Below are 14,432 nucleotides of genomic sequence, written 5' to 3'. Positions count from 1 at the left end.
GCAGAATCGGTGCATTACTTCCCCAGGCTGATGCGGTGAGCTAATCTGACGGCTGCACGGGCTCTCCCGGGGCAGCTCAGTGCCGAGGTGCTGCCACCATCCCTGGCCGAGGACGTGGCTCCCTGCCAGGCTGCACAGCACTGGCCCCAGCGGCTCATCCCTGCTGTATCCATGCTTGGTCCCTGGTGGGACAAGACCGCCCTCCCCTGCCACCAGTGGGGCGCGGGCACAGCACAGAAACTAGAGGCAAAGCCTGGGCTGGGGGCACCCGGCTGTGCCCCCGTCTCCGCTGGCCACAGGCAGATGCAGCCCCCCCGAGGGAGCCCAAGCTGTGGAGGAGCTGCTGCCGGCGGAGCTCCAGCTCTCCCGCGGCCTCTGCTGTGATGGAAGAGAGACTTCACACTGCGCCCCAGAGAAAAGATAGCGGTACCTATAAATGGTATTGTGCTGTTGGTTAGATGGTAGCATGATGTTACTTAATTAATGTTTTAATACCCTAGGCATCTTCTGTGCCGTATAATTCATATCGATTCAGCTGTGAGCATGTTCAGTTAAAAAGACTCTCTTTCCTAAGCAAACTTTCAATTATATTGAATTGTCACAGCAAAAAAGGGCCTTTTCTCAGCATGGGGGAAGGGATTCACTACCAAACTGCTGCCGGCCTGGCCAGGCACACACGTGTACAAGCCCACACAGTCATGCACTCAGTGCACACCTCCCAGCCCCCTGAGCCACCATTGCCAACTCCAGCACTGCAACACTGCCAGACGTCATCATGCCCAGTCAGCCGTGGCAATGGGGTTCCCTCCAGCCTGCGTCCAGGCAAAGCAGCCTGTCCTCTCCAGCCGCTGCTGGGCCCTGGGGAGGTCAGTCCCAGCCCTGTGCCAGAGCCTGCCACCAGCATGGGTACGCACTCCTCTGGGATGGGGCCAGGCGAGCGCCTTGATACACAGCCACCCCTGCCAGTGCCGTGGAAGCAAAATCACCAGCACCTAGCAAAGCAGTGCTTGGAGGTGCTGGCGACTTTTTAAAAAGATCTAAGTTTGCTTTCAGCAATGGAAGAATATCTTGTTATTGTGGAAAATGTCCCTGAGAGCAGAGAGACATGGCACAATGACTCGGACACGTGTATCCTGGCAGCTTTGTCACCAGCCCCAGCCACAATCACAGCCTGCCAGCCCCGCTGAGCTCATCGTGCCCGGAATGGGGGACATGCAGGCTGCTCCCCAAACAGGCCATCCTTCTACTAGGGAGCTTTATTAAAGACTTCTATGTAGTTTTGTAAGTAACAAGGAAAAGATAAAAATTCTGTATTTTCATTACTCCTTATTTTGACAGTCCGCTGAACAAAAACACAAAGCGCATCTCCTGCTGCCCCTTGCTCCCTGGCTCTGCCTCCTTCTCCCATGGAGTTCAAATTAAAGAAGGCGAAAATTGAAGCTGTTGTACGCAAGGCGATTGCAACATGCATATTTGATTTTTATGATGGATCTAAATTGCTGAATAAGGCCGTGGAACAAAGGGAGACTGCGGCTTCCTGCCCATCACAGACAGGCAGCCACTGCAGAACAAAAGCGCCAGCCATTAGGGGCTCAGCAGGGAGACACATTATATAAATGACTTTGTTTCTCTGCCCCTTCCCCCCCACGGGGTGCTCCAATTGGAGCTGGGGGGCTCCTGATTTGCACAACCCGGGGAGAGCATGCGGCTGGTGCGGAGCCGCAGCCATGACCTAGCGCGCTGCGGGGGGCCCAGCGCCCTCAGCCGCCCCCGCCCCGGGTGAGCCAGCCATGGCCATGGCCTGCCTTCCCTCTCCTCTGGCAGCTTGCTGCAAATTCCATGTCCCTCCTGCTGCCGGGGCCATGGGTGTCAGTGCTGGCATCCCCAAGGCCACACCGTGCTCCGGGTTGTGGGACAGCTGTGGCCGTGTGGGAGCCCCCGGCAGTGTGGCGGCCCTGGTGCCATGCCACGAGGACACCCTCGTGCCTTGGGTGGCACGTTGGCGGGTGGTGCCTGGGCACCCGTGCTGTGTGGCCCTGAGTGAGGGCCAGGCCAGGCAGCTGTAGTGGTTCCGGCACGGCACAGTGGCGAGGTGCACAGAGGGACAGCCCGCACCCCAGGACAGTGCGTGTGGGCCCAGCCAGGTGAGGGGACGAGGCTGCCCCAGTGGCAGAGGCAGGCCATGCACCCGGCCAGGGCCGCTGCTCTGACCCCACACTCACAGAAAATGCCTCCCATGCTCAGTACAAGGCACTGGCGAGGGAGGCGTCGGGCGGAAGATCTGCGACTTCTCAGTCTGCAGCGGAAGGCGCTTGACAGGGAGGGCTCTGGTTAGGCTCAGGGAGAGGGCTTCCCACCGCTTCCTTGGAGCTGCCGGGAGAGGCAGGCTGCAGGGAGCTGGTGGGCTCCTTGGCGAGGGCAGCAGAGAAGCACCATGAGGCCATTCCTGCCAGACTTGCTGGAGAGAAAACACCAGAAACTATGCTCAGAAAATCAGCTGCCAGCTTGCACTGTTTTCTGCCCAAAGCAAATCAGTATTTTCCTGTCTGAGCGGCGTGCAGCCTCTGTGCATAGCGACCCCCAAGAAAAGCCCTTGCTGAGTGCAGGTCCCCTCCGGCCATGCTGGTGCCCCAGCGGGCAGCACGGGGCTGGCAGTCCCTGCGGCCTCCCAGGCCTCCTCCTGGGGCTCCGCTCCTGGCGCAGGCACCATCCACACGAGGGAGGTTCTGCTTCCCAGGGCGGCTGAGGGGTGAGCAGGCGGCACAGGGCAGAGGAAGAGGGAGACGGCTCAGTTGTGCTGAGCACAGCAGAAAGAAGAGGGAGCTGCTGCTGCAGACACAGGGCTCTGTGTCCCAGCCTCACACACGTCGGTGGTCTGGGGGACCAGCAACAGTCCTTGGAGCTGTGCCTGAGTGATGTGCGTTGACAAGAAACTCTCATGCCCCCGGCACTCCTGGGGCCTGTCCATGTCCCACTGTGCCAGCCAGGCACCGGTGCAAGGATGGGGCAGGATGCTGCCCTTCCGTGCCTGTCTCAGCCCTGAAGCATGAGCACAGGGATGCCCAAGGAGGGTCCAGGATTCAGCCTGTGTATTATGGCCACAGCTGTGTGAAATGCCTTCCATTCACCACGCTGGACCTGAAGGGTTGCTGCAAAGGGTTCCCTGAGCCCTGTGGACACAGCAAGGCTGGACCACGTCGTGTTGGTGCCCAGGAGGGCTCAGGAACCAGCACCATCCCGCTGCAGGGGAGGCTCAGGGCTGGGCTGGCTGTGGCCCTCATCTGGCTGTGTGAGCACTGTGCTGCAGGGTGCTGGAGGGCTGCTCAAACTCATCAGCTCCTGCTGCAGATGTGACACACTGCTGGAGGAAAGAAAACAACTGGCCAAACCAAACACGTGCTTTCCTTCTCTAATGCATCCTCTCCTTGTTCCCACGTCCACTGCCCATCGTCCCCCCTCTGAGCTGCACCAGGGAATTGCATGCTTTGGTAACAGCATCCTAATGGATTTCCCCTATTCCCATCCCCACCCCCATGCTTCCAGAGAGGGGAATGAAGATGTGAATTCAGATGTGAGCGCTGCCGGTGGCCTCCTGGTGCTGCTGCCAGGGTGCAGCTCTTCGCACACACCACAGACCTCGGCACCCTGCCCTTTTGCAGCACCGCTCCCCACCAGCTGCTGCAGAGATGTGGCCGGTGGGGCTCTTGCCTTGTTTTTGCTGGGAGAACATTGGCGGTACTTGCACCAAGAGGGCATGGGAGGCTTGGGGAGGTTTTCCTGAGTAAAATCCTGGGCTGGCTGGGGAGGAGATAGGAATATCCCTGCACAGAGGGAGCAGAGGGTGTGGCTGCAGGGAAGTCTGCTTAGAGACTGGGAGAAAGCTGGGGGCAACTTGAAAGCCAGAGGGGACGGGGAGCACTGCAGGTGGCATTGCTATGGACTGCTGCATGTGTTTAGCTTTTTAAAGTTTGATTTCCATGACCTTTTTGGCTGCTGGCCGATGTTCCTCCAGTGCCACTCCCAGCACTGGGTCAGGTTGTGCTTTCCCTGCTAAGGAGCTAAACTGAGATGCTGTGTGTAAGAAATGGGAAGTGACAAGATATGACCGAAGCATTGGAAATCAATCCAAACTAAATGTGCTTCTTAACTATAAGTGAACAGTTGAAAACAATCCTCTTTTATAGCCATGGAGATAAATACTCTGTTTTTATTAGGAAAAAATTGCTTTGGACTGAATAAAGTCGTTTGATTAACAAGTCAAAGCAGATGGTTTATTGATGTTTCAGAAAGGAGTTTACAAGGTCTAGTGAAAAAAGAGACCCAGCTCTGAATTAACAAATTACCCTGGTATATGGGACATTGACAGTTCACAGCTAATAGATTTATGGGCTACTGCTGGGTGTTTCATCCCCATTTGGTTTATTATGATAAAATATTGGGGCAGGAGTAACCTATAGCCTCATTGCAATATACTGTATCGACCCCTGACCCTGAGAACCTGACAGCAAACCTATATATTAGATTCTTAATTTGTCTTAATCTAACAGGATCAGCTTCCGTGCTGTAATTATTTTCCAAAGGCAATTGTGGGAGTGTGGGGGTGTAGGAGATGCAGGTGAAGGTGGATCACTTTGTCTATTGCACTGGACATACAGTTAAACTGCTGAAGACCTGAGAGATCACTGAAGGAACAAGACAGAGCATCAATGTCCCATGAAGCAGGACATGACATTGAGAAATAATATAATTCTCAGGTGCAGTAAATCACTCTCATAAAAAAAAAATACCATGAGGCACTAAAATACCATGAGGTACTAGCAGCACAGTCTGGAAATGTGCACAGACCTTTACTGGAAACACAAGGACTTGAAGAACTGGTGCAGAAGAGTAGGGCCTTCTTCTGGACGCTGTCACAGTGGCTTTGCACCCCCTTGTCCCCTCCATGGCTTTCCAGAGACCAGTGCTGTCCTGCAGGCAAGTTTGAGTCTATGGTGGCTGAGCCTTTACGTCTGGTATTTTGGGATTAAAATGCACTCATTGCATGCTTCGGTGTGAGTAGTGGTGTGTTAGCTAACAGCTTAGGCATGTGTGCTGCCCTCCTTTACACTTTGGGACTAACCCAGTGGCTGTATCTCCAGCCCAGTCTCAGTGCTTGGGGCTGTCCGATCAGGCCGGCTGCTGGTCAAGGAGAGCTCGTTCCTGTGGCTAAGTCCAGGCAACAGCTACCGACGCCCAAGAATACATTCAGTTTTCAAGCAACCCTCCCCACTCTTAGGGCCACAGCACACCATTATAATCGTTTGCTGTGTCCACCCACACTGCAGAAGGCCCTGCCTGCCGCTCTGTAGCAGGGTCAGGTATGTGAAGGGGTGCCAGGCCCTGCCAGCCAAAGCACAAAGATGAGAAGCAGGAGGAAGGTCTCCAAGCTCTGCTATATTTGCTGAAGCAATTAGTCTTGAGGACTTGATATAAAACACCTAAGTCCTGCTCTTGATTCCCTGTGCTTGCCTGCACACGGCACCTGCTGCAAGAGCGTTCTCACCTTGCTGCCTCTGCAGTGGCTGCTCAAGCAGGTGAGGTGGTATGGGCATTCTGCAGCTCAGGGCTTGCAATTTTTTGTAAAAAAGGCATGCTTTGGCTGGTGCCATTTGCACTGTACTGGCCCTCCCGGTCCTGTCCTGCCTCCAATGAGCTGAGCAGTAACAGGGCCAAGGGGGGCTGCCCAGCAGAGCTCATGGGGCTGTGGTAATCCTTACCTGTCCCCCGCTCTGCTAAGCAATATCTGCATGCGTCTGAAGATGACATGGTGATAAATGGGGCACAAATGCATCTTTTATTGCTTCTACCACACGCTTGCGTTTGCTCTCTCTCTCTCTTTTTTTTAAGGGACTGTCGGACTGCTGGATACAGGAATTCATATGATTTGTTCTGCAGCCATTTCTCCTTTCTCGCCTGTAATAGGATCTGCAGAAATAATTTAAAGAGCTGAAGGTAATTTAGTGTCTTCTTTACGTCTCTCCCCACACTTCCTATGAGTTCACCAGGTACCCTCTAGATGAACTAATCCTACTGTAAAATATTATTTCTAGGCTTTATTCATCTAATTTATTAACTGTCTGCAGCTTTATTTACCAGGTTCTGGATTAACTCTGAGACCAGTTACTACTCAGAGCTGCTGCTTGCTGTCTTTCATTCTGTTTATCTTTTCTTTGTAGAGGAGGGGCTCAAACATATACAAACTGTCCTGAGGTTTAGCAGATATTCCAGGGAATCACAGGGCTGCATCTCATCTTCTCTAGTAATTAGTTACTGTCTCACACCTCACAGGAATCACAGCAAACTTTCTTCTTTATTCCACTGCTCCCCAGAAAGCAGAAGGAAACTGACAAGATCACTTCAATGTTTGAAATTACAACTTTCAATCTCACCCCAAACACAGCTCAGCTCATGCTCAGCTCACAGCACGAGGGCTCACTGCCCTCAGCAGCAACCTCTCTGCTGGCACCCCATGGAATGCAGTGGAAGCCAGACCCATGACAGGGACCCTACATGCCGCCAACACGCAAGCAACAGTCAAACCTGGAGGAAAAAATATCTCCTTGCATTGATATAAAATAACAGTATGCTGTCAGAAACAAACCATTTAACTTTATTACATTTGGGGAGTTGTTTTACATTTATTTCTTTTTCATTTTTTTCTTCTTCTTTAATTTTCAGAGAGTTGTACCACTGAAACATAAGTGCTGTTGTTACTACCGTTACAGTGGTTAACACGGTAGTGTAATTCTAAAATCCTGACTGTATTAGCTTATCCTTACTATTATTCTGTTCTGTTACTTCATGAGTTGCATGTTGTCTGTCTGTGATTTACTGCATATTTCTCATATAAATTGCTTTAATGGGCCCTTTGTCTGGGCTACATTGCATGGCAGACAGCACTATAAGGTGTCTTACGAACGAAGTTATAGAAAAGATTAAAAAGACTACAAACTACTGTGTGTGAGCTGAGGGATCGCTCCTCTTGTTATGGTGCAGACATGCAAGGAGCACAGTTAAGGGCTGCGCGTACAGTCTTGACTTCATAGCATTTCTCATCGTGAGTGTTCAGCTGTGGAGCTCTGCTATTTTCGTAATGAAGTATTTTCTAATGGAGTTTGAGGGGATGTCTGGAAACATCCTGGAGCACTAGGGGTAGATGGATAGGATGGGGGGGAGAAGTGCTCAAAGCATGCCCCCTCCTGACCTGGCCTAAGTGCTCCCTAGCACTACCCGCCTGCGGACTCACTGCTCTTCTGGCCACCACGCGGGACCAGCCTCCCATGCCTTGCAGTGCTGCGTGTTTCCAGCTATGGGCCCACGTGTTGCGGTCCATACGTGTGAAGCTGTTGCAGCTGTGAGCACATGCCACAAATGAGCTCCACCAGCCTGTTATGCCTCAGTGAGGGCACCCTGTGGCAGTGGAGTCATGCACTGTGTGGCAAATAGCCAGCACTGTGCATGGGCGGATTACTGCTGGCACGTGGAACTGTGTCACCAGCTCACAAGTTCATCTGGCAGCTTGCTGCGGTCGCTGCAGGACTGTCAGAGGCGCGGCTGGCAGGCAGGTAGAGGTGCAACGCCCGCTGGCAACCTGTTGGACCACGCTCTCCAGGAAAGATAGTTCTGATGCATTGTCCTGGCCTCCTGCCACTTCTCCTTGGTAAGGGTCTATTTTATTAACATTGCCAAGACTGTAGGTCTATGAGGACACAGATGGAAGTCTTCTCTCGATTCACTGACTGGAGCAAATCACTTACTAGGAAGCAATTCCAGCTTCAGGCCTTGGCTTGATTCCAAACTGAAATGGGTCTAAGTCTGTTAGTCGCAATAAAATAAACTGGGAGTCGGTCTCTGGTGGGCTTCCTTACACCCATGCTTGGACACTGCAGGTTTGACATCAGGCACTAGGTGACCAGAACAGGACACGCCCATGGTGCATTTCTGCAGACTTGGTCAAATTAATGTGTGCTTGAAGGAGAAAGAAAAGGATTTTTCCTGACTGAGGCGTTAGCTACATCAGCTACAAATAGCAGCAGATGTCCCTGACTGTCGTAATCAGCTTATTAAAAACAGTCTGAATTTCATACACTCATGAATGGCAAATCAAAGCCAAACTATGTAAAGGAATGTTTTACTTTTCAGTGAGGATCACTGCTGTGCCTAATTTCAAGTTTTTGACCCCTGTATATTTCAGCTGAAGGAATATCAAAAGAAAAACTTTCTGAAGATATTTTTCAAGATAGGAAAGTTTTGGTTATAAAGTTGATGGAAAGTTACAAGTGATACGAAAAGAACTGCAGTGCAGTGGAAATTATTATGAAATTTTATTGTAACGACCAGTGCCCAACAGCGGCCATTGGGGTGCTCTAATTCCCACAGTACTCTTATTTGTACCTCACTGGATTTCACACATTAAAATGATATCCTAGTCTGGAAAAAGAATCGGGAACTGGACTTCCATGCCCAGTACAATGTTATCCTAGGCATACAATCTTGTATGTGATTCATATACTTGGGTACAAGAACATTTTATAGTTGAGCTCCTTTTTATGTTTTTTTATTTGTTTGTTTGTTTTTCATGCAGTGGTGGTGATGGTACATTGAGCTCAGGGCTTTCTTCTGATGAGCTAGACAAAGTAATAAATAAATAAATAAAAAGTTTTTGTGCAGTAGGAGCTGCCCTGTTATTTCATAAGCATCTCGTATGCCTGAGGCTAGTGTGATTAGTGCAGGGTTAGTATGCATGCGCACATAGTTTATAAAGCTGTTTTGATTAGAAAGTCCAAAAAAGGATATTACATTTTTATTACAAAACTTTTGTTTTTCTTAATTTCTCTTCAAACAGAAGACAAAGTTCCAGGCATTCTCTCGTTTTGCTGTCATGTATCTGTTCCAGTGAAGGAAACGGAAGTGAATTTCCGTTGTTTTTTTCTCGATAAAGATCACAGACCAATGCTTTTTTTTTCTCACTCAGTTTCTCAGTTCCATCATTGCAAGCACTCCCCCAGCCAAGCAAAATGTCATCCTTCTAGCAAGGATCTACGGCTGGAAGGAACTGCTTTGTCATTATTTATGCCCTTAGAATTCCTGCAAGCTTGATTCATTCCCTGCTTCTCCACCAAGAGTGCCGGGACAGCCTCGCAGCTCATTTGCTTCCTATGATTTAGTATTTGTCTGTAAATTACTTTTTTTTTTTTTTTTTTCCTAAGGTACGGGGTTTTCCATGCGGTCTCATTCAGCTGTCTGAACCGTGCAGGCTTCCAGCTCCAGAGCTCGGCTTGCTCTCGGCCTGCCTTAGTGCCATCCTCACGGTTCTGGGGCTGGCTGCGCTTGCAGGCGGGTGAGCTCGGAGCAGCCGTGCCTCAGGCGCTGCCTTCCCAGCCCGCACCTGTACGGCCCGGCCCGGCCCGGCCCGGCACGGCGCGGCTGGGATCAGCCCAGCCCGGCCCGGCCCGGATCAGCCCGGCCCGGCCCGGATCAGCCCGGCCCGGCTCGGCCGCGGGCACCGCCGGAGCCGCCCCTGCAGGCCAGGGCGCGGGGCCCGGCCCGGCCGTCGCCATGGCAACGGACGCTCCACGCGCTTCCATTGAGCTTTTTTGCAGCCCCGCCCCTTCCCTCCGCTGTCCAATCGCCCGCACGCACGGGCCCGATGCCGAGCTCCGGTTGGACAACGCTCACGTTCATCAACGCCTCCGGGACCCTTCGGGCTCGTGGGGCGTCGCGCGCGGGAAGGAGAGGGGGTGGTCGCAGCCGGCACCGTCCCCGCCCTTGGCGGGCGTTGATTGGCTGCTCGGCGCCTCGGGGCGGGGCTTCGCGCCTCCCTCGCAGGGATTGGGTAGCGCCGCTGTCAATAGGGGGCGGGCTGCGGGGAGCGCTTGGCGCGCCCGTTCGAGCGGCGGCGGCCGCGGGGCCGGGTCCCGGCGGTGCCCGGGGCTCCCCCCGGGTTACGGACAGCCGAGGGGCTGGGCCCGCGACCTCGCGAGGGGCCCGTTCGGGGCCCGGGGTCGTGTCCGCCCCCCCCGGCCGCAGCGGTGCCGGAGCAGCGCCGAGCGGCGCCGTGCCGGTGAGGAGCGAGCGGCGTCCCCCCGCAGCGCCCCGGCCGCTCCGTGCCCGTGCCTGGCTGCGCTCCCTCCCGCTGTCTCCGCTCCTGTCACGCCGCCGGGCTGCGGCCACGGCGCTGCCGGGGGCTCCGCGGGGCCGAGGCTCCCTCCCTGCCCCGGGGGCTTCCTGGTGCTGGCTGCCCTGCTCCCAGCCGCGTCCCGGCCCCGCGGCTCTCGCCGTGTTCAGTTCGTGCTTTGCAGCGTGGCTCGCCAGGTGCCCCCCGGGGAGCGTGTGCTGAGCCCGCTACCGCAGCGCAGCATCGCGGAGCCACCCGGCAGAGCCGCGCTCTCTGTGGGTGAGCTGGTAGTTCTCCGGGGAGACCTCCTCGTGTCTAACTCTCATTAATAATGAACGCGGGGCAGATATAAACACAGTTGGCTTTGTGGTATTGCCTGAGATAATGGCTTCTTACGTAGCATAAATTGTTCTGCGTTTGTTTAAAGATTGTATGAAAATTTAGCTTTGATTTTGAGTTGTACACGTGGCTGCAAAGACCTCAGCATGACAGTCTGATAACTGGAAGTCACAGGCACAACAGCCACTGTCCCACTTCTGAACTGAATAGGTTAGAGAGGGACAAGTAGCCCCTTAAATTTTTCCTAATTGAAATTAAAATCACACCAGCTTTTGCTCTCTATAGCCTTACATTTCTTGTTTTCTATTTCTCATCCATTTTCCTTGTTTAAATTTGAAATTGCTTTTCATTTGCTTATACCAGCCCCTCAGGTATGCTTTCAAAAGTAGCCGAGAAGTCTTGATGTTATCCACTTGTATTTCAGAGGGTGAAATGAAGTACTTCTGGCGCTGGCACTACTCAACATTACCAATTAAATCCTGTAAATATTCTTCTACTCTTAATGTAAAAAACGCTGAAGGTGGGTTGACAGAAAGCATTCACTTTCCTGTTGATATTTGTAACTAAAATAAGTCTATAAAGTGCTGCTGAATGCATCTGGAGTCTGTGCTTGCCTTCCATTCAAGCAGAGCAAATGCAATCGCCTGTGCTCTTACCCTTTCGGAAGTGTTGGTGCACTTGAAAAGAACTGGATGATTTGTAGACAGAGTCTGTCCCAAGCCTCAGAGTGTAAGGAAAGGGCGCGTGGTTTCTTTTTCCTCTTTCTGAAAATCAAAACTATCATGTGGAATTCAACCGCCTTTGATTCCTCAGTCAGTGCTGATGTGGGGATAAGTAGGATCACTGGTGAGGAAAAGAAAGAAGTGGATATGACCTTGTTGAGAGAATCCAGTTCTAGAAAGCCAGAATATTCCCTGTGTTTTTAACGGGTGTTTCTTAGGGGAAAATATGTGGGTTACAGCAGAAAGAATAGTTTAGTGGAAGTGATAAGAAGTTCAACTTAATTTTTGGATCATTTTACTTGTGGGTATTAGGGTGAAATAGAGCTGGGGCAAATGAAAGGAACTACCTTATTAGAAACATAAAGGCTAGTGACTGTATCTTGGCCAGTGTTCCCATTTTTCCAGTAAGCTGTCTGCTGTACGGAGGTGTATAACCCTAATGGCTTGTTGTATGCCATTAAAAGGTATTGTACACTCATAAAAGAATGACATTTTGATCAATGCTGTTAAAAGAATTACTGTCTTGACACAGAAAAGCTTTCCTGCTGCAAGTTTAAAAATATGCCTTTAAAAGCTTTTTATTGAATACCTTTGCATCCCTCAGAAATGTGCCATTTTGGCAGAGGGCTGCTCTGAAGTATTCCATGTTGTAACTTAAATGCAAGACCTTCTGTTTACCATCAGAAGGGAGCAAGGCGAGGCAGGTGTATTCACTTAACTACTGTCATGGGGACGAAAGAAAAAGCACCTTGAGCTACTTGTATGCAGTCTAAAAATAAGAACTCTCCACTTTTAAAAAGTCAAAAATCATTTGAAAGCTATTTGGTTTTGTTTTGCCATTGATTCCTGTCTGTCCCTCCAGCTTTGTTTGAGTGTCCCTTTGGACTTTGAAGCTGTATATTGATGTCGGAGGGAGGCAGGTGGTAGATAGGAAAACCACAAATGTCTTCATTGGAGCTGGATCCCAGCTCGCAGGCAGGTTGGCTGTATTCAGAAGAACTTGATTTGGAGATGCCTAGATGGTTGTGTTGTGGTAAAACAAGAGCTTCTTAATAGCACTAAAGGGAGATTTCTGCTACAGAAAGTATTGGAGCTAGTGTTTAATCACAACTAAAGTAATGCTGTACCTGGTTTGAAGATGGTTAAAACTACAGCTGGTCAGTTAGCGTGGTTCAGCTGTATCTGCTACTGACAACCACTGCCGGGTGGGAACTTGAGGAATCCCCTCTGCGTGTCTGACCTCTATTCTGGGAATTCGTGGTGGATCTGGTTTAAATAGGAGTGTTGAAGTCGTAGCTTGGGAATCTGGAGCCATGGATGCAATTCCTCAGCTTTATCATAGTCCTTATGTGTTCCTGTGAATTTCATATGCTCCTTCTGTCATTGTTTCAAATCTTCAGTTGTTGAGCTGGTGTGTGATGTATTAAATACGTTATATATAAAGATGGATGGTTCAGCTGAAAGAGCATGGTACTGATATGGAGAGATACTAGGCAAGTCTTCTGAGGCTTTTTTTCTTTCTCTCTATATGTTTATGATCAAACCAAAGAAATGCATGTTCTGGATGCAGTTGGTATGTTTCATTCCTGATATGGGATTGTCAGCAGCTGGGTGGGATGTGAGTGTTGTTTAGGCTTTGTAACAGGTGGAGAACAGCATAGCATTAAGTGGTATTTCTGTACATTGGATCAAAAAAGCTGTACAACTTTATGGTGGAATTTTCTTCCTTTGAAGAAGGCAAAATGTTTAGTTGTACCACATGTAAGTAGCTCCGCATAAGTACAGCTTTTTAATATTTATTTCAGGAAAAGGCAATGTTAATACAGTGCGTTATCTGCAAAGGCAACATACAAAGGGGAGAAGCAGAAGAGATTGCATATGTGTATGACGAGAGTCAAGATGTTCATCATAATGGCTTCCCAGTTGTCCTCCAGGTGCTTGAGTTTTGTCCAAGGTAACGTTCTGGTTGGGTGGAAGAAGCCCAAACCCTTCTGTAGAGAAGTAAGAGAGCAGAGAGCCTGCTGGACTTGTTGTTGATTATTCCCCATGCCAGCCTGCCAGGTCCTTTCTCATCTTCTCTGCAGCAAGGGGCCCTACCCGCTGCCAGCTGTTGTGTGCTGTTTTCTGACTAAGCCTCACTTGTGTAATTTTAGCTTTGGAGGATATTTGGAAGTAAAATTATCACCATAGTCCTGTTTACCCACGGTATCTCAGTGAAGCTGCCTTTGAATGTTTTTCTACAATGACCTTTTAGAATACCTGCTTTCAGGATAGGCTACGAGCCGGTAAGTTTAGCTTAGACATGTTTTCTTACATTTAGCTATATTAAAAACTATGATCTTTGCTTGACGCTTCTTTACCAAGGAAAACTAAATGGCTTTCAGTCGCTGATCCTTGTTTTTATTACTCCATAATCTGTAAATTTGTTCGGCAATAGTCTTATACTTTTCCTTCGTGCATTGACAAAACTGCTGAATAATATCGGGTCAAGCTCTTGAAGGTGGGATAAAAAACCTGTTCTCTTTTTTTCGTATTTAATTGATACAAACTGGAAACACTTATTTAGTGTTTAGCCTCATCTGCAATTACATTTTGAGGGCTATCAGTCTCTAACCCACTTGATGTGTCATGTTGATTTTGAGTTTCTTAATCAAATGTCATTTTTCATCAAGTCAACCGCCTTACAAAAATGTTATATCTGTGCTATTAATTAACAATAAACTTATAATTAAAAAATCAAGCTAGTCCAAGAATGTTTCTCATGAAAATTCATGTCATTACTATTATGACATGAATTACTCTCTCCAGTTCTTTCTTACCTAGAGCCTGCATTGGTCATTCTGTTACTCTGAAAACAGTGTCAGACAGACCAGATTATAGTTACTCAAATCACCAGATCTCCTTTAAGAAAAGTAACTGTTTCTCCCTGACCTCTCAAATTTATTGTGTTTTCCAAGACACGAAAAATGAGTATTAATGATCCAAACAGCTCTTCAGACAAGTTCTTTTTGTCTAATAATGGAAATTGAAACCTAGATCTTAACTCTTTCCCATTTGACCCAGTTCAAGTTACTCAATTTGTAAATGAGCTAGCAGAGTCGTGTAACTTCCTGTGGGACTTAAGTTTGCATTATTCCTTATCAGTATGAGGCTTCCTAGATTTCCCCAGTTTAACAGGACAAATAGACAGCATTAAGTTTTCCATTTTGATCTTG

This window comes from Anas acuta, chromosome 10 (genome assembly GCF_963932015.1).
Source record: "Anas acuta chromosome 10, bAnaAcu1.1, whole genome shotgun sequence".
Lineage (NCBI taxonomy): Eukaryota > Metazoa > Chordata > Aves > Anseriformes > Anatidae > Anas > Anas acuta.
Note: the sequence above shows the minus strand (reverse complement) of the source record.